We start from the raw sequence: 20,199 nt of genomic DNA, 5'->3' as shown, positions 1-20,199 counted from the left end.
CATGGAGAAGTGGGAGAAGGACGTGTGTGAGTTTAAAACAAGTAAATATGAACGTGATCGTAATGATTATGATACGAAAAGGATTTACAAATGGCAAAATAAGGACAAAAATGATGTACCGTCTAGAAGTCCCTCTATGTCATCTATAACGTCCTCCGTGTCAAGTCAAATTTCCAGACAGGAGGATGATATTAGGCCTTCTAGGATAAACACGAGATTTGGTGGCAGATGGAATAAATATAATTTGCAAAAAAGAAAAAAAAAAAAGAAAAGAGCATGAACCGCACATCCCAAAATCATACGTTGATCTAAAGCCGCTAGGCAAAAATTAATATAACTGAATATGAGGTTTTCAGTTTAACATTCTGATCAGACTGTATGAAGCCCACTGCCCCTTCACGGCAAACCTCGTAGTGGGTCCTATCGCCCTAACGGAGCGGAGCCGTGCGGCGCCCACCGCCACAGCGGCCATGCACCAGCAGGGCGGACGGCCTGTGGCCCCACAGCACCCATGCTGCAAGACTGAGTCCCCAAGACTCCAGACCGCGCCGCCCCACCAGCACAAAGCCACAGCAACAATGGCCGCCACACAGCACCAACACCAAAATGAAAGGAGCGCTTAAACTCACCTTCCTCCAGCTCTTCAGTGAGAGCCAAAATGGGCTAGACCCCTTACTTTGCAGTCTCCTGCTAATTAAAATCACCTGAGCCAAATGGGAGGAGTGCTGGTCCAAGAAGAAGACTAGAACATGCTTTGCAAAAAAGAAAAAAAAAAAAAGAAAAGAGCATGAACCGCACATCCCAAAATCATACGTTGATCTAAAGCCGCTAGGCAAAAATTAATATAACTGAATATGAGGTTTTCAGTTTAACATTCTGATCAGACTGTATGAAGCCCACTGCCCCTTCACGGCAAACCTCGTAGTGGGTCCTATCGCCCTAACGGAGCGGAGCCGAGCGGAGCCGTGCGGCGGCCATGCACCAGCAGGGCGGACGGCCTGTTGCCCCACAGCACCCATGCTGCAAGACTGAGTCCCCAAGACTCCAGACCGCGCCGCCCCACCAGCACAAAGCCACAACAACAATGGCCGCCACACAGCACCAACACCAAAATGAAAGGAGCACTTAAACTCACCTTCCTCCAGCTCTTCAGTGAGAGCCAAAATGGGCTAGACCCCTTACTTTGCAGTCTCCTGCTAATTTTGGCTCTCACTGAAGAGCTGGAGGAAGGTGAGTTTAAGTGCTCCTTTCATTTTGGTGTTGGTGCTGTGTGGCGGCCATTGTTGCTGTGGCTTTGTGCTGGTGGGGCGGCGTGGTCTGGAGTCTTGGGGACTCAGTCTTGCAGCATGGGTGCTGTGGGGCAACAGGCCGTCCGCCCTGCTGGTGCATGGCCGCTGTGGCGGTGGGCGCCACACGGCTCCGCTCCGTTAGGGCGTTAGGACCCACTACGAGGTTTGCCATGAAGGGGCAGTGGGCTTCATACAGTCTGATCAGAATGTTAAACTGAAAACCTCATATTCAGTTATATTAATTTTTGCCTAGCGGCTTTAGATCAACGTATGATTTTGGGATGTGCGGTTCATGCTCTTTTTTTTCTTTTTTGCAAAGCATGTTCTAATCTTCTTCTTGGACCAGCACTCCTCCCATTTGGCTCAGGTGATTTTAATTAGCAGGAGACTGCAAAGTAAGGGGTCTAGCCCATTTTGGCTCTCACTGAAGAGCTGGAGGAAGGTGAGTTTAAGTGCTCCTTTCATTTTGGTGTTGGTGCTGTGTGGCAGCCATTGTTGCTGTGGCTTTGTGCTGGTGGGGCGGCGCGGTCTGGAGTCTTGGGGACTCAGTCTTGCAGCATGGGTGCTGTGGGGCCACAGGCCGTCCGCCCTGCTGGTGCATGGCCGCTGTGGCGGTGGGCGCCGCACGGCTCCGCTCCGTTAGGGCGTTAGGACCCACTACGAGGTTTGCCGTGAAGGGGCAGTGGGCTTCATACAGTCTGATCAGAATGTTAAACTGAAAACCTCATATTCAGTTATATTAATTTTTGCCTAGCGGCTTTAGATCAACGTATGATTTTGGGATGTGCGGTTCATGCTCTTTTTTTTCTTTTTTGCAAAGCATGGAATAAATATAATTCCTCTAGGAAACAACAAGGCCAGAGGAAAGATCAACCCAAGGTAATCAACTTATCTGACCATAATTTAACCCCTTTACAGGAGAGTATTTTACAACGCGGTTTAACCTTTTTCCCTGCTAAACCACTACATGCCTTTACGGCGGTGAAAGATGTCCATTTATTTTTTATTCAAAGTACTTTTTTTTCTAAGTACTCGGCAGTTATAACATGGCAGTTAGACAGGGCAGGAGACAGGTAAGAAAAACTAAATCTAATCCATATTCACTTGAAACAGCACAAATACTCACCATATTTATTTGTATAATCTATATTCTGGCTGCTGCATTCACTCACATTCACCGCCCTCGCATTAACTCTCTACACTCCATCCATATCGGCCCCTCTGTCCTTGCCTCTCCTATGTATAGCACTCATGCTCTATTCACATTGCTTAACAGCACAGATCCATTCAGTCCCAACATCCAACACAAGAGACGCTCTCACAAATCACTTAACCATCTGCTCACTCTTTCGATCCTCCTTCTCCTAGTCGCTGGAGACATATCTCCAAACCCCGGCCCCCCATGTTATAGCCAGTCAAACCTCCCAATTGCTACACCCAGAAACCCCTCTAACCTTATTAATATTCCCTGCATGCCTGCTGTCTCTTTCAATTGTGCCCTTTGGAATTCTCGCTCTGTGTGTAATAAACTCTCCTTCATTCATGATTTCTTCCTTTCTAATTCTCTTAATCTCCTGGCTCTTACTGAAACCTGGATCCAGCAGTCAGACACCACCGCTGCTGCTGCTCTTTCATATGGTGGACTGCACTTTTCTCATACCCCAAGATCAGACAACAGAGCAGGTGGAGGCGTTGGTCTGCTCCTTTCACCCAAATGTACTTTCCAAGTTATCCCCCAAGTACCCTCACTTGTCTTCCCTTCCTTTGAGGTCCATGTGGTCAGACTCTACGTCCCCTTCTCCATGCGAGTGGCGGTGGTGTATCGTCCTCCCGGCCCCTCTCATCAGTTCCTGGATCACTTTGCCACCTGGCTTCCACACTTTCTCTCCTGTGACACCCCCACCCTTATCATGGGTGATTTCAACATCCCCATTGCCTCTCCCCTCTCCCCATCTGCTTCTCACCTTTTATCTCTATCCTCCTCTTTTGGCCTCTCGCAGCATACTAACTCTCCAACACATGAAGATGGAAACTCCCTTGACTTGGTCTTCTCCCGACTTTGCTCAGTGGATGATTTCACAAACTCCCCTCTCCCGCTCTCTGACCACAACCTTCTTTCATTCTCTATCAAGAACTGCCATCCCGCTCAGGTCACCCCCACTTTCCACACCTATAGAAACATACAGGCCATTAACACCCAGAAACTTATGAAGAACTTGCAGTCCTCATTGGCCCCTATTTCCTCCATCTCATGTCCTGATTCTGCATTGAAGCATTACAATGAAACCCTGCAAAGTGCTCTGGATGAAGCTGCTCCTCCTATACATAAAACAACTCGGCACAGACGGCAACAACCGTGGCACACGCTGCAAACACGTTTCCTGCAGCGGTGCTCCAGGTGCGCAGAACGTCTGTGGAGAAAATCTAATCTACCCGAAGATTTCATCCATTATAAGTTCATGCTAAAGACATACAATTCTGCCCTTCACCTCTCCAAACAAACCTACTTCAACACCCTCATCACCTCCCTGTCCAATAACCCTAAACGTCTCTTTGACACGTTCCAGTCCCTACTCAACCCAAGAGAGCAGGCCCCAACCACGGATCTCCGTGCTGACGATCTGGCCAATTACTTCAAAGAAAAAATTGACCACATTCGACAGGAAATCATCTCCCAATCTCTTTATACCATGCACTGTCCTCCCTCCCCCACTGCATCTAGTTCACTCTCTGACTTTGAAGCAGTTACAGAAGAAGAAGTAACCAGGCTCCTTGCATCTTCTCGCCCGACCACTTGCACCAGTGACCCCATTCCGTCACATCTCCTCCAGTCCCTTTCCCCGGCTGTCACCTCTCACCTAACAAAAATATTCAACCTTTCCCTCACTTCCGGTATTTTTCCCTCCTCATTTAAGCATGCCATCATACATCCATTACTTAAAAAACCATCCCTCGATCAAAACTGTGCCGCTAATTATAGACCTGTCTCTAATCTTCCCTTCATCTCTAAACTCCTCGAACGCCTGGTCCACTCCCGTCTTACCCGCTATCTCTCAGATAACTCTCTTCTCGACCCTCTTCAATCTGGCTTCCGCTCTTTACACTCTACTGAAACTGCCCTCATTAAAGTCTCTAATGACCTACTAACAGCTAAATCTAATGGTCACTACTCCATGCTAATTCTCTTGGATCTCTCTGCAGCATTCGACACTGTGGATCATCAGCTCCTCCTCACTATGCTCTGCTCCATCGGCCTCAAGGACACCGTTCTCTCCTGGTTCTCCTCCTATCTCTCTGACCGATCCTTCACTGTATGTTTTGCTGGTTCCTCCTCCTCTCACCTTCCCCTTACTGTTGGGGTTCCTCAAGGATCAGTCCTAGGCCCCCTACTCTTCTCGTTGTATACTGCCCCTATTGGACAAACAATCAGTAGATTTGGTTTCCAGTACCATCTCTATGCTGACGACACCCAATTATACACTTCTGCTCCCGATATCACACCGACCTTTTTAGAAAACACCAGTGATTGTCTTACCGCTGTCTCTAACATCATGTCCTCCCTCTATCTGAAACTAAACCTGTCAAAAACTGAACTCCTCGTGTTCTCTCCCTCTACTAACCTACCTTTGCCTGACATTGCCATCTCCATGTGCGGTTCCACCATTACTCCAAAGCAACATGCCCGCTGCCTTGGGGTCATCCTTGATTCTGACCTTTCATTCACCCCCTACATCCGATCACTGGCTCGCTCTTCTTACCTGCATCTCAAAAACATTTCTAGAATTCGCCCTTTTCTTACTTTCGACTCTGCAAAAACTCTGACTGTTTCACTTATTCATTCTCGTCTGGACTATTGTAACTCTCTACTAATCGGCCTCCCTCTTACCAAACTCTCCCCGCTCCAATCTGTCCTGAATGCTGCAGCCAGGATCATATTCCTCACCAACCGTTACACCGATGCCTCTACCCTGTGCCAGTCATTACACTGGCTACCCATCCACTCCAGAATCCAGTACAAAACTACTACCCTCATCCACAAAGCACTCCATGGCTCAGCACCACCCTACATCTCCTCCCTAGTATCAGTCTACCACCCTACCCGTGCCCTCCGCTCCGCTAATGACCTCAGGTTAGCATCCTCAATAATCAGAACCTCCCACTCCCGTCTCCAAGACTTTACACGTGCTGCGCCGATTCTTTGGAATGCACTACCTAGGTTAATACGATTAATCCCCAATCCCCACAGTTTTAAGCGTGCCCTAAAAACTCATTTGTTCAGACTGGCCTACCGCCTCAATGCATTAACCTAACGATCCCTGTGTGGCCTATTTATAATAAAAAAAAAAAAAAAAAAAAGGTTCCTCGCATCATGTTCTCATACACTTTATGCAGTATTAGCCCTCTGTGTCTGTACTGCTACATACTTAGGCAGGTAACTGGTTCATGCAGCTTTACATGAACACCTGAGCCTTACACTATAGCTGGTCCGAATAACTAAAGCAATTGTTACCATCCACCTCTCGTGTCTCCCCTTTTCCCCATAGTTTGTAAGCTTGCGAGCAGGGCCCTCACTCCTCCTGGTATCTGTTTTGAACTGTATTTCTGTTATGCTGTAATGTCTATTGTCTGTACAAGTCCCCTCTATAATTTGTAAAGCGCTGCGGAATATGTTGGCGCTATATAAATAAAAATTATTATTATTATTATTATTATTTGCACGAAAATTAATTCTGAAGAGGTACCATGAAAGATCAACCTCTAATTGCCAATTAGAATCCTCCGAGGACCAACAGGTTGTGGCCATTTTAGAATCCCTATTGGATGAACAAGAAATCCCTTCGATGAGTAATATCCCAAGTAATTTGTTGGGTAAATCAAAGAAGTTTCCACCTCTGAATACTTGCCCTGCGGTTGGTGTGTTTGTCCAAATGGTTTCTGGTGACATTGAGCAGCTCTGCAATAACAAAATGCGGGGTTTTAATGTGGTAGAAGATAGAGCTATCAGGGAGATGAGGCAATGGTCAGATGTGACTATAAACAGGCTGACAAAGGGGGGAATGTCGTTTTATGGCCAAATTCCCAATATGAAAAACAAGCTTATAAGCTGCTCTTTGACAAAACCTGCTATAAGAAACTTTTTTCTAATCCTATTGCTGATTACCAGAAAGATCTTGTAGAAATCATGTCACATGCCTTTGACAAGGGGATTATCCCTAAGAAATTAGTTGATACCGTTGTTTCAATGAAGCCTAGGATGCCCACATTTTATCTTATCCCCAAAATCCATAAAGATCACCTCTGTCCACCAGGCAGACCAATAGTATCGGGGAATGAGGGGATCTGTGAGTTGGCATGTCAGATAATCGATTTCTATCTGCAGCCGATCGTGTGTACACTGCCCTCCCACATAAAGGACACCACTGCGGCATTGCGTAGTTTTGACGGGCTCCATATACAGGTCCTTCTCAAAAAATTAGCATATAGTGTTAAATTTCATTATTTACCATAATGTAATGATTACAATTAAACTTTCATATATTATAGATTCATTATCCACCAACTGAAATTTGTCAGGTCTTTTATTGTTTTAATACTGATGATTTTGGCATACAACTCCTGATAACCCAAAAAACCTGTCTCAATAAATTAGCATATCAAGAAAAGGTTCTCTAAACGACCTATTACCCTAATCTTCTGAATCAACTAATTAACTCTAAACACATGCAAAAGATACCTGAGGCTTTTATAAACTCCCTGCCTGGTTCATTACTCAAAACCCCCATCATGGGTAAGACTAGCGACCTGACAGATGTCAAGAAGGCCATCATTGACACCCTCAAGCAAGAGGGTAAGACCCAGAAAGAAATTTCTCAACAAATAGGCTGTTCCCAGAGTGCTGTATCAAGGCACCTCAATGGTAAGTCTGTTGGAAGGAAACAATGTGGCAGAAAACGCTGTACAACGAGAAGAGGAGACCGGACCCTGAGGAAGATTGAGGAGACCGGACCCTGAGGAAGATTGTGGAGACGGACCGATTCCAGACCTTGGGGAACCTGAGGAAGATTGTGGAGACGGACCGATTCCAGACCTTGGGGAACCTGAGGAAGCAGTGGACTGAGTCTGGTGTGGAAACATCCAGAGCCACCGTGCACAGGCGTGTGCAGGAAATGGGCTACAGGTGCCGCATTCCCCAGGTAAAGCCACTTTTGAACCATAAACAGCGGCAGAGGCGCCTGACCTGGGCTACAGAGAAGCAGCACTGGACTGTTGCTAAGTGGTCCCAAGTACTTTTTTCTGATGAAAGCAAATTTTGCATGTCATTCGGAAATCAAGGTGCCAGAGTCTGGAGGAAGACTGGGGAGAAGGAAATGCCAAAATGCCTGAAGTCCAGTGTCAAGTACCCATAGTCAGTGATGGTGTGGGGTGCCATGTCAGCTGCTGGTGTTGGTCCACTGTGTTTCATCAAGGGCAGGGTCAATGCAGCTAGCTATCAGGAGATTTTGGAGCACTTCATGCTTCCATCGGCTGAAATGCTTTATGGAGATGAAGATTTCATTTTTCAGCACGACCTGGCACCTGCTCACAGTGCCATAACCACTGGTAAATGGTTTACTGACCATGGTATTACTGTGCTCAATTGGCCTGCCAACTCTCCTGACATGAACCCCATAGAGAATCTGTGGGATATTGTGAAGAGAAAGTTGAGAGACGCAAGACCCAACACTCTGGATGAGCTTAAGGCTGCTATTGAAGCATCCTGGGCCTCCATAACATCTCAGCAGTGTCACAGGCTGATTGCCTCCATGCCACGCCGCATTGAAGCAGTCATTTCTGCCAAAGGATTCCCGACCAAGTATTGAGTGCATAACTGGACATTATTATTTGATGGTTTTTTTGTTTGTTATTAAATAACACTTTTATTTGATTGGATGGGTGAAATATGCTAATTTATTGAGACAGGTTTTTTGGGTTATCAGGAGTTGTATGCCAAAATCATCAGTATTAAAACAATAAAAGACCTGACAAATTTCAGTTGGTGGATAATGAATCTATAATATATGAAAGTTTAATTGTAATCATTACATTATGGTAAATAATGAAATTTAACACTATATGCTAATTTTTTAAGAAGGACCTGTACAGGATGATATGATTTTGGTAACTGCATACATCGAAAGCCTGTACACTTGAATTAGGCATGAGGACGGGAATCGGGCGGTCTCCTGGTTCCTTGAGGCTTCAGGGGACCGCTATGGGGGCCGCCTGTGCCCCGTCCTATGCTAATTTATTTTTGGGGGCCTGGGAATGGGACATCTTCCTATGCAATCCAGTGGAGCACATTGACAAGGTGCTCCACTGGATTCGCTATATTGACGATGTCTTTTTCGTGTGGGAGGGCTCGGTCGAGCAGCTACACCAATTTATTGCCACTCTAAACAACATTGGGCTTAATATCAAATTGACCTATGCACATGGGAGAATAAGTTTCTTAGATTTAGATATTTGCGTTTCTCCTCAGGGGTTTATAGAGACCGAAGTCTACCGGAAGCCTACTGCGACAAACACACTACTGCACGCAAGTTCTTCTCACCGCCAGTCCACTATAGATGGGATTCCCATTGGCCAACACCTAAGGGTTAAATGAATTTGTTCAACCCAGGAAAAATTTGAGCATCAAGCACGTGACCTCTATCACCGCTTTAGAGAACGGGGATACAGCCATAGACAAATTCGACGTGGCTATAAAAGAGCTTGCCAAAAATCCCGCAATGAACTTTTGTATCAGACATCTCCCAAACAAGAAGATTCACAGGTGAGGTTAATTACCCCTTTTAATTCTCAGTGGAAAGCCTTTACGGACATAATCACCAAACATTGGGACATTTTGCGATCCGATACTATTTTGAGCAACTTACTACCTGAGAGGCCACAAATTACGGCCAAAAGATCAGACAATTTACGTGACTTATTGGTGAGAAGTCACTATTCTCCGGGCCGTAGAGACAGTAATGATGCAAGGAATCCTATTTGTGGTTTCTATCCTTGCACTTTCTGTAAGGGGTGTCAAAACCACATTAAGTGCAAGGAATTCACTAACTCTCTGGGCAATAAATCTTTTCAGATTCGACATCATCTTACGTGTTCCTCCAAAGGGGTCATCTACTATGCTCAGTGCTCGTGTCAAAAGATATACATTGGTATGACGACCCGCAAACTCAAAATTAGAACTAGGGAACACGTAGGGGATATCGAAAAGGCCAAGGGTACTAAGAATCCTGATGGATTAAAAACTTTACCTCGTCACTTTTTGAAATTTCATCAGTGTGATGCTAGGAAATTGGTTATCAGGGATATTGATCAGGTTTCGTTGGGTCCAAGAGGAGGTGATCTATCTAGGGCACTAGCTAAAACAGAGAGCCGATGGATCTATAAACTCAATACAGTTGCCCCGGTCGGATTAAATTAAAACTTCGGTTGTGGCTCATTCTTATAGAACATCCTTCACGTTTTTAGGGGGGTTTCGGTTTCTGTTTTTATATTTGTTTTTATTAATGCTTTATGATCTCATATTTTGCAGCCCGTTCCATTAATAGATTTAGATGATATTGTGGTTATTACTGCTCTTGTGTATCCTCGTTCCCAAGCTGCTAAGAGAACAATGATCCGTCTCTCAAGATTTGCTGTGGCGGACTGTGATAAATCGTTTTATTATATATTTGATATAATCTATTTGCTGCTTAAATTCAGTGTGTTTTTAATATATCACATATTGTATATTATATTTGTATTTCTCTCAACATATGTGTTATTATGTCACTGTTACGCCATGTTCAAGTATAAATTTCACTTTGTATTATACTGTGATTGCAAATTGCACATTTAGTTCACGGTGTTCTTGTATATTTGTACAGAACTACATATAATTCATCTTGTATCAGTTTAGCCATTATATCTGGCACACTTAGTTTCTTTCATTTTAGCACCGTACTTACTGTGAACTTTGCTATCGGCACTGAGTTTTGCAGAGCGGCTTGTAAAACCCTGGTGCGCATGCGTGGTCTTGTCAGTGACGGATGAAGGTCCCTCTCGTTGCTGTCGAGACGGCGCATGCGCCGCTTAGTATGGGTAAATCTCCGCCGCAATATCTACATGATTATTTAGGCAGCTGCGAGGGATGACACATGTCCGGTTCTACCATTTTCTATTGGCCGGGGGCTGTTTAAATAGCAGGGACCCCCTCCCCAACGCATGCCTCCTGAGGAAGTCTTAAACGAAACGTGCGTTGGGGCGGCGGGGACCGGGGATCACCTACACTCCAGCCTTGTCTATTGGTAAGATCCACTGCACTTATCTTTTAGCGTGCTTATGGCTCAGCGCCCCTATTGTATATGCACTTGCACCTTATAAGTAGATTTGCTTGTCAGTTGGATTTATCGCGGTTAGCCCTGTATATAATTGCCAGCTTCAGACCTCTGCTTGGATATCACACCTGACAATTTAGTTAGGGCCAATTGATACTTTAATCAGATTATGCTATATGTCAGGCTTTTGTTGTGTAGGTGTACCTGGTCCCTTCATATGGTGTCGAGTTGGTTTTAGATATCTTGTATTTTTGTGCAAAATAACTTATGTAATTTGGATTATACTCAGTTTTCTGGTTTTTGTGTACCAGTATTTTTGTTAATTCTAGTTCTTGAGTTTTTGTCCACTCATTATTTTGGGAGTTTTTTTTGTGTTTTGATAATAATTATCAAAACCTATACAATTTAAACAAAGACCCTTCTCAATATAAACCTACTAAAGCTGACATAAACTCCTTTCTTGCATCCATAAAACTCCCAAAAATAAATAATGAGGATCTAAATTACCTTTCTTCACCTTTTAATGAGGCAGAAACATTAGATACTATCAAACACCTGAAGTCTCAGAAATCACCAGGCCCAGACGGAGTTGGTAACGATTACTACAAAACTTTCAGAGATCTATTAGCCCCTCACATTACCAAGATGTTTAATGTCGCTTCCAACATAGGTCATTTTCCTAAAGTAATGACTGAAGCAACCATAGTCTTAATCCCCAAAACACATTCTGATCCTAATAAAATCCCCAACTTCAGACCCATCTCCCTCATTAATTCGGACCTGAAAATCTAAGCCAAAATTTTAGCCAAAAGATTGAGACAATTTCTTCCTTATTTGATTTCAAATGACCAAATTGTTTATATACAAAATAGACAATCAACAGATGGAACAAGAAAACTTATTAACCTGATTAAATTGATCAAATCTAAAAATATCAAATCAACAATAATCTCACTCAATGCAGAAAAGGCGTTTGACCGCCTAAATTGGACCTACTTGGAAGCAACATTACTCAAATTTGGTCTTGACTCACAATTTCTAACTAATGTGATGGCACTTTACTCCAGTCCCAATGCGAGAGTATACGTGAATAATCACTTGTCAAACCCGTTCATAATTTCAAATGGCACCAGACAGGGCTGTCCATTTTCCCCTTTACTTTTTGTGCTGGCCATTGAGCCCTTGGCGCAATCCATAAGAGAGGACCCTGATATTTCTGGCATCAAAACTAACCAACGGGTGTTAGGGGTCGAGTTCCTGCCTCTGCACAGGGGGAATCTCGGGCCATCTCCGCTGCGGTCTCCCATTCTTCTCCTGCCGCAGTGGAGCCTGCTCAGTGGAGACGTCGATCCCAGCATCTCGCTCAGTCTGACTCTGTGCTTAGAGTTACTGCTGCGTTTCCTGCTTCTGCCATTGAAGTCAGTGCTGGGCAGCAGCGAGCGGACGCTTCTGGGGCTAAGTCATGCTTTTCACATTCTGAGCATGCCCAGAGTAAGATCTCTCAGTGGAGATCGAGGGTCACATGATCAGATACGGCAGCTAAGGTCCTTGTAGGTGCTAGTTCTAAATCCTACTTTGCACTCTGAGCATGCCCAGGGCGAGATCTCTCAGTGGAGATCTAGGGTCACATGCTCAGGTGCTGCAGCACTCCATTGGTCCTTCTTTGAAAGGTCCTAAACGTGCTGCAACTATTTAAGGTTTGCATGGCCGCACGGCCATGCGCTAGTATCAATTCATATATGTGCTTTGTGCCAGTGTGGTTATGTATGAGTGTGGTACCGGCACCTCCGGTGAGGAGATTGTATGAGAGTGTTCAGGAGATTGTATGAGAGTGTTCAGGAGATTGTATGAGAGTGTTCAGGAGATTGTATGAGAGTGTTCAGGAGATTGTATGAGAGTGTTCAGGGACCCGGCTGAAATAAGCCCCTAGAATACCGGCTTCTCCGGTGAGGAGATTGCATGTTGCATAACCACTGACTGCAAACAGCTTGGCAGTAAGCTTGTGCTCATGTGAGGCTAACAGGGCGCAGTGCTTCCCTTTCACGGCTGCTCTGTGGAGTAACAGAGCTAGCCTATACCGCGTAACAGTGCCGCCATTCGCTAGCAGCAGGTTCCTCCTGCACGGTGGACCCTGGGCTGCGAACGCACCATTTATAATAAAACATCTCTATTTTCTCGGTGTGTTCCGCTAGCCCTAACATAATACTAGCGCCAGGGTCTGGCTAGTAAATGGCGGACGATCAGCGTCTACAGCGGTACATCCAGCAGCTGGAGGGTAGGTTGGCGGCTCTAGAGCGTGCAACCTCAGCTGTGGACGTTACTGCTGTCGCTGTTCAGGCTGCAACTGTAGCTGCAGCCAGTTTGTCCGCTGCCACCCCTGCTCCGACTTTATCCCGTCTCCCGCTTCCAGACAAGTTTGATGGTGACAGTAAGCTATGTCGTAAGCTATGCCGGGGATTCGTGAGCCAGTGCTCCATACATCTCGAGCTGCTGGCTGCACGTTTTCCTACGGAACGGGCGAAAGTGGGATTAATTTTATCTCTTTTGTCGGGCAGGGCGTTGGAGTGGGCAACGCCGCTTTGGGAACGTGATGATCGTGTGGTACAGAGTGCTCCTCTCTTTCTGGACGCTCTGAGGCAGGTCTTTTTGGGACCCCGTGTCACCCACGATACCGCGCTTCAATTGTTGGCAATTACTCAGGGTTCGTCCATGGTCAGCCAGTTCGCCATCCAATTCCGGACTCTAGCTTCTGAGCTGGAATGGCCGGATAAAGTCCTTATTCCGGTGTTCTGGAAAGGACTGGCAGATCATGTAAAGGACACCTTGGCCACCAGGGAGATTCCCGCCACACTGGAGGAGCTCATTACTATATCTACCCGCATCGATCTCCGTTTTAACGAGCGGAGGTTGGAGAGGACCCAGTGTAGGCGGAGGTTGGAGAGGACCCAGTGTAGGCAGAGGTTTCGGCTGGCTCCCACCTTTGCCAAACCTCTAGAATCTCCTGTTATGGTGTCCGACTCCCATGAGGCCATGGGACCTAGGTCTCATACCGCTCGAGTACCTGTGGTGTGTAAAAATTGCCAGCAACTGGGACATTACGCTAATAAATGTCCACGGCGGTCAGGAAACGATCGCGTCTAGTGACCATTGGAGGAGGTTCACTGGACACAGCGGCATTTTCCTCCAAATTGTCCTTTAAAGGGACAATCCTGTTAGGCCCATCCACTCATACAGCAGAGCTTTGTGTGGATTCAGGAGCAGAGGGAAATTTTATGTCTTCTGCTTTTGCTCTGCGCCACGCAATACCTCTGGTAATGCTTGCCAAACCAGTAACTGTTAGAGTGGTGAATGGGTCGACACTTCCGTTACAAATCACACATCAGACTGTCCCTTTCACGTTAGCCATGTCCCCATCCCACCAGGAGATTATTTCCCTTCTTGTCCTTCCCGAGGGAATGGATGAGATTCTGCTGGGAATACCCTGGCTCCGTTTCCACTCCCCACATATTGAGTGGACCTCTGGGAGGATATTGGGTTGGAGTGAATCTTGAAAGGGCAGACGTGTGAAAGAGTGCGTGCAGGTTTCCACCACTGAGATACCGGCAGATCTCTCTTCTCTCCCCAAATACTATTGGTCCTATGCAGACGTCTTCTCCAAAAAGGCCGCGGAGACCCTTCCGCCTCACCGTCCCTATGACTGTCCTATAGATCTCTTGCCTAGATCAGAACCTCCTCGGGGACGTGTCTATCCCCTCTCTCTCTCCCGGAAAAGGAGGCTATGTCCCAATACATCCACGAGAATTTGGCAAGAGGGTTTATTAGGAAGTCAGTGTCACCAGCAGGGGCAGGGTTCTTCTTCGTGCAGAAGAACGGAGAATTGCGTCCTTGCATAGATTACAGGGGTCTTAACGCCATCACCGTTAAGAATAAGTACCCGCTACCCCTAATTTCTGAGCTTTTTGATAGGCTACGGGGAGCTAAGGTATTTACCAAATTAGACCTGCGGGGAGCTTATAACCTGATTCGCATCCGTGAGGGGGACGAAACCAGAGATGGGCACTATGAGTTTCTGGTGATGCCCTTCGGGCTCTGTAATGCCCCAGCCGTTTTCCAAGACTTTGTCAACGACATCTTCCGGGATATGCTTTCCACCTCGGTCGTAGTCTATCTGGATGATATTCTCATCTTCTCTCCAGATATTGACTCCTACCGGAGAGATGTTGGCAGAGTCTTCGACCTCTTACGGGCAAGCTCTCTTTACGCAAAGTTGAAGAAGTGTGTGTTTGAGCAGGAGTCTCTACCTTTCCTGGGCTATATCATCTCCACCCAGGGATTGGCTATGGATCCTGCCAAACTACAGGCTGTGATGGACTGGCAAGAACCCCATTCGCTTAAAGCGGTGCAGCGCTTTATGGGGTTCATTTACCGCCAGTTCATTCCCCACTTCTCAACTTTGGTAGCTCCCTTGGTAGCCCTCACCAAGAAGGGAACAAATCCCAAAGTGTGGTCTGAAGAGGTCTCCAGGGCCTTTTCTTCTACTAAGTCTCATTTTGCTAGCGCTCCCATCCTACATCGTCCCGATGTCGATAAGCCGTTTATAATGGAGGTGGATGCCTCTTCCGTTGGTGCTGGAGCAGTCCTCTTCCAAAAGGATGCTCAAGGTCGGAAGCATCCGTTCTTCTTCTTCTCCAAGACCTTCACACCAGCGGAGAGGAATTATTCCATCGGGGACAGGGAGTTTCTAGCCATGAAGTTGGCTTTCTCAGAGTGGAGACATCTCTTGGATGGGGCTTGTTTTCCATTTCAAGTTTTCACAGACCACAAAAATTTGCTATATTGCTATATTTGTAAACAGCCCAGCGGCTAAATTCTCGCCAGGCCAGATGATCCTTATTCTTCTCCCAATTCCACTTCACCCTCCATTATCTCGCTGGGGAGAAAAACATTCGAGCTGACGCCCTTTCTCGCTCTGTTGTGTCATCTGAGGAGAAGGAAGGAGAGCCTCGGCTTATTGTGTCATCTGAGGAGGAGGAAGGAGAGCCTCGGCTTATTGTGTCATCTGAGGAGGAGGAAGGAGAGCCTCGGCTTATTGTGTCATCTGAGGAGGAGGAAGGAGAGCCTCGGCTTATTGTCCCTTCTGAGAGCCTGAGAACCGTGGCTCCGGTGTCGCTTGAGCCTGTGCCTACGGGTAAGACTTTTGTGCCCATAAATTTGCGACCGGAGGTTCTCTCTTGGGCTCATTCCTCCAGGGTGGGTGGACACTTTGGGACAAAAAGGACATCTGAGCTGCTGGCGAAGACGTACTGGTGGCCGCATATGCTCCGAGATGTCAGAGATTACGTTCTGGCGTGCGTCTCATGCGCCAAAAATAAGTCTCCTCGACAACGGCCGGCTGGGTTACTCTATCCCTTGCCAGTGGCAGACAGGCCCTGGGAGATGGTCGGGATGGACTTTGTAGTGGGTTTGCCCAAGTCTCGCGGCTGTACCATCATTTGGGTTATTACCGATCATTTCTCGAAAATGGTGCATTTGGTGCCGCTTCCACGGTTACCTTCTGCACGGGCCTTGGCAGCGTTGTTCATAAGACACATCTTCCGCCTACACGGCATGCCAGACAAAATTGTCAGTGACCGGGGTCCCCAGTTTGCGTCTCGGTTCTGGAGAGAGCTTTGTCGTCTTCTCAGCATTGAGTTAAATCTCTCTTCCGCATATCATCCTGAGACGAATGGGTTGGTAGAGAGGGCCAATCAGACTCTGGTCACATATCTACGACATGTTGTTTCTGCCAGGCAGGATGACTGGGCATCTTTATTACCATGGGCAGAGTTCGCCCTTAACAACGCTGTAGCCGACTCCACCGGTCAGACTCCTTTCCTCCTTAATTATGGCCAGCATCCGCGGGTTCCTGTGCCTATGCCCGTGTCCTCTGCTGACTCCAGGGTGGCAGACTGAGCAGTGGAGGCACGGGACATTTGGGACCGCACTCAGGATGCCATTCGGGCCTCGAAGGAGAGAATGAGGTCCTCCGCCCTGCCCCGACCTTTGCTCCTGGCGATTTAGTGTGGCTCTCCGCGCGTAACATCAGGCGGCGCGTAACATCAGGCGGCGCGTAACATCAGGCGGCGCGTAACATCAGGCGGCGCGTAACATCAGGCGGCGCGTAACATCAGGCGGCGCGTAACATCAGGCGGCGCGTAACATCAGGCGGCGCGTAACATCAGGCGGCGCGTAACATCAGGCGGCGCGTAACATCAGGCGGCGCGTAACATCAGGCGGCGCGTAACATCAGGCGGCGCGTAACATCAGGCGGCGCGTAACATCAGGCGGCGCGTAACATCAGGCGGCGCGTAACATCAGGCGGCGCGTAACATCAGGCGGCGCGTAACATCAGGCGGCGCGTAACATCAGGCGGCGCGTAACATCAGGCGGCGCGTAACATCAGGCGGCGCGTAACATCAGGCGGCGCGTAACATCAGGCGGCGCGTAACATCAGGCGGCGCGTAACATCAGGCGGCGCGTAACATCAGGCGGCGCGTAACATCAGGCGGCGCGTAACATCAGGCGGCGCGTAACATCAGGCGGCGCGTAACATCAGGCGGCGCGTAACATCAGGCGGCGCGTAACATCAGGCGGCGCGTAACATCAGGCGGCGCGTAGAGTCCACTAAGTTTGCACCTCGCTACTTGGGTCCCTTCAAGGTCCTCGAACAGGTTAATCCTGTGGTCTACCGTCTGGCCCTTCCTCCACGCCTTGGTATCACCGACACCTTTCAAGTGTCCCTCCTTAAGCCCGTATACATGTCCTGGTTTTCTGAGTCATCTGCCGGGACATCGGGTTCGTCTACGGATGATTTCGAGGTGAATGCTATTTTGGGGTGCAAGGTGGTACGTGGCAAAAAAATTTATTTGGTGGACTGGAAAGGTTACGGCCCTGAGGTTAGGTCCTGGGAGCCTGCTGAGCACATTCGGGCTCCGCAGCACATTCGGGCTCCGCAGCTCATTGCTGCCTTCGAACGTAGCGAGGCCCAAGGAGGGGAGGTTCTAGGAGGGGGGTAATGTTAGGGGTTGAGTTCCTGCCTCTGAAGAGGGGGAATCTCGGGCCATCTCCGCTGCGGTCTCCCATTCTTCTCCTGCCGCAGTGGAGCCTGCTCAGCGGAGACGTCGATCCCAGCATCTCGCTCAGTCTGACTCTATGCTAAGAGTAACTGCTGCGTTTCCTGCTTCTGCCATTGAAGTCAGTGCTGGGCAGCGGCGAGCGGACGCTTCTGGGGCTAAGTCCTGCTTTTCACATTCTGAGCATGCCCAGAGTAAGATCTCTCAGTGGAGATCGAGGGTCACATGATCAGATACGGCAGCTAAGGTCCTTGTAGGTGCTAAGACTAAATCCTGCTTTGCACTCTGAGAATGCCCAGGGCGAGATCTCTCAGTGGAGATCTAGGGTCACATGCTCAGGTGCTGCAGCACTCCATTGGTCCTTCTTTGAAAGGTCCTAAACGTGCTGCAACTATTTAAGGTTCATGCGCTAGTATCAATTCATATATGTGCTTTGTGCCAGTGTGGTTATGTATGAGTGTGTTCAGGGACCCGGCTGAAATAAGCCCCTAGAATACCGGCACCTCCGGTGAGGAGATTGTATTAGAGTGTTCAGGGACCTGGCTGAAATAAGCCCCTAGAATACCGACTTCTCCGGTGAGGAGATTGCATGTTGCATAACCACTGACTGCTAACAGCTTGGCAGTAAGCTTGTGCTCATGTGAGGCTAACAGGGCGTAGTGCTTCCCTTTCACGGCTGCTCTGTGGAGTAACAGAGCTAGCCTATACCGCCTAACAGTGCCGCCATTCGATAGCAGCAGGTTCCTCCTGCACGGTGGATCCCGGGCTGCGAACGCACCATTTATAATAAAACATCTCTATTTTCTCGGTGCGTTCCGCTAGCCCTAACAACGGGAACATAAAATCGGCCTCTTTGCGGATGATATAATTTTATCAATCTCCAATCCTTATTCTATTCAAAAATTTTCTACCCCTGCTTTGGACTTTCTCAGAAATTTCCTACCTTAAAATTAATGACTCTAAATCTAACAATAATTTAAAATTCAACCTAGATGCTAACCAAATCGCTGATATTAAGGAGTTAACAACTTGGCATTGGTCTGAAGACACTTTGACATACCTAGGTCTAAAATTCGGCAGAGATATAAACGCTCTGATTCAAACTAATTTTGAATCACTTTTTAAATCAATTGATACGGATTTCAATATATATGGGGGCAGAGGAATCTCTTGGAGGGGTAGGATAATGACCTTTAAAGTGTACATACTGCCGAAGATCTTATATATCTTTAGATCCCTTACCCTAAAGATTTCTCCCTCATTATTGACTAGTCTGCTATCTCGCCTTTATCATTTTATTTGGGGAGACAAAAAGGCATGAGTAGCGACCCACACTCTTTATAAAAGTAAAACTCTAGGAGGTGCAGGCCTCCCAAATATTTCCGCTTACTACTACTCCTTTCTAATTAAAAATAGTTTACATTGGTGGCCACATTCAGAAACTCCAGCTTGGTATGATCTCGAACTACATTTCAATAACAATAAGTCTCTAAATAGGTTAATTTTAGACTCCCTTCTTTTCAAAAAGAAATAATCAAATCTCCATCCCATCTTCCAGCGAACTTTGGAAGCGTGGAAAAAGTGGCATCTCCAAAAAGAGGCACTAATAAATTTGACTCTTTGAGGAATTTCTCCTTACCACTTATATGCTCTTTGTTTGGGCACGATATTGATCCTGTTTGGGCAGCAAAAGGTATTAACAAGTTAAAGGATATCTTCAGGGACTCAAAATGCCAACCATTCAGCTATTTCAAAAACAAATACGATTTTCCCTCCTCTCTTTTTTGTCAATATTTGATTCTAAAAGAAAATGTTAATAAGTTTTTACCAATCTAATTAATAACATTGATCATGGTATTTTTGGGAGTGTGAAATATATATACAGTTGGATTAATAACTGCTCAGACTTTATTAAGACCCAAAATGTAATTAAGTGGGAAACAGAGCTTCATTTAAATCCCAATTATACAAATTGGGAAGTGGCATTTTCTACATCCCTTACCTCCACCATTGCTATATCCCTCCAAGAAACACATTATAAAATTCTGACTCGCTGGTATTATACCCCAGCCAGATTGGCAAAAATTAATAAATCTTATTCACCAGATATGTTGGAGGGGATGTGGTCATCGTGGCAGTTTAGTTCATATTTTGTGGCATTGCCCTTATATTAGACCCCTATGGATGAATATATCGAATTTAATTAATAAAATTCATTCCACGGATATCACATTATCTCCACAAATGGCTTTATTGTCATTGGACACCCAATCAATCTCACCATCCTTGGTGGCGATTATAACTCACATCCTGCTTATTACCAAAAATTCTATAGTTTTTCACTGGAAGAGACCAAACCCCCCTTTATTTCAGGATATTGTTGATTAAATCCACACCCATAATTCTTAATAAATATGAAAAATATTCAAGAAAATG

The sequence above is a fragment of the Ranitomeya imitator genome, chromosome 6, assembly GCF_032444005.1.
Source record: "Ranitomeya imitator isolate aRanImi1 chromosome 6, aRanImi1.pri, whole genome shotgun sequence".
Taxonomy (NCBI): Eukaryota; Metazoa; Chordata; class Amphibia; order Anura; family Dendrobatidae; genus Ranitomeya; species Ranitomeya imitator.
Note: the sequence above shows the minus strand (reverse complement) of the source record.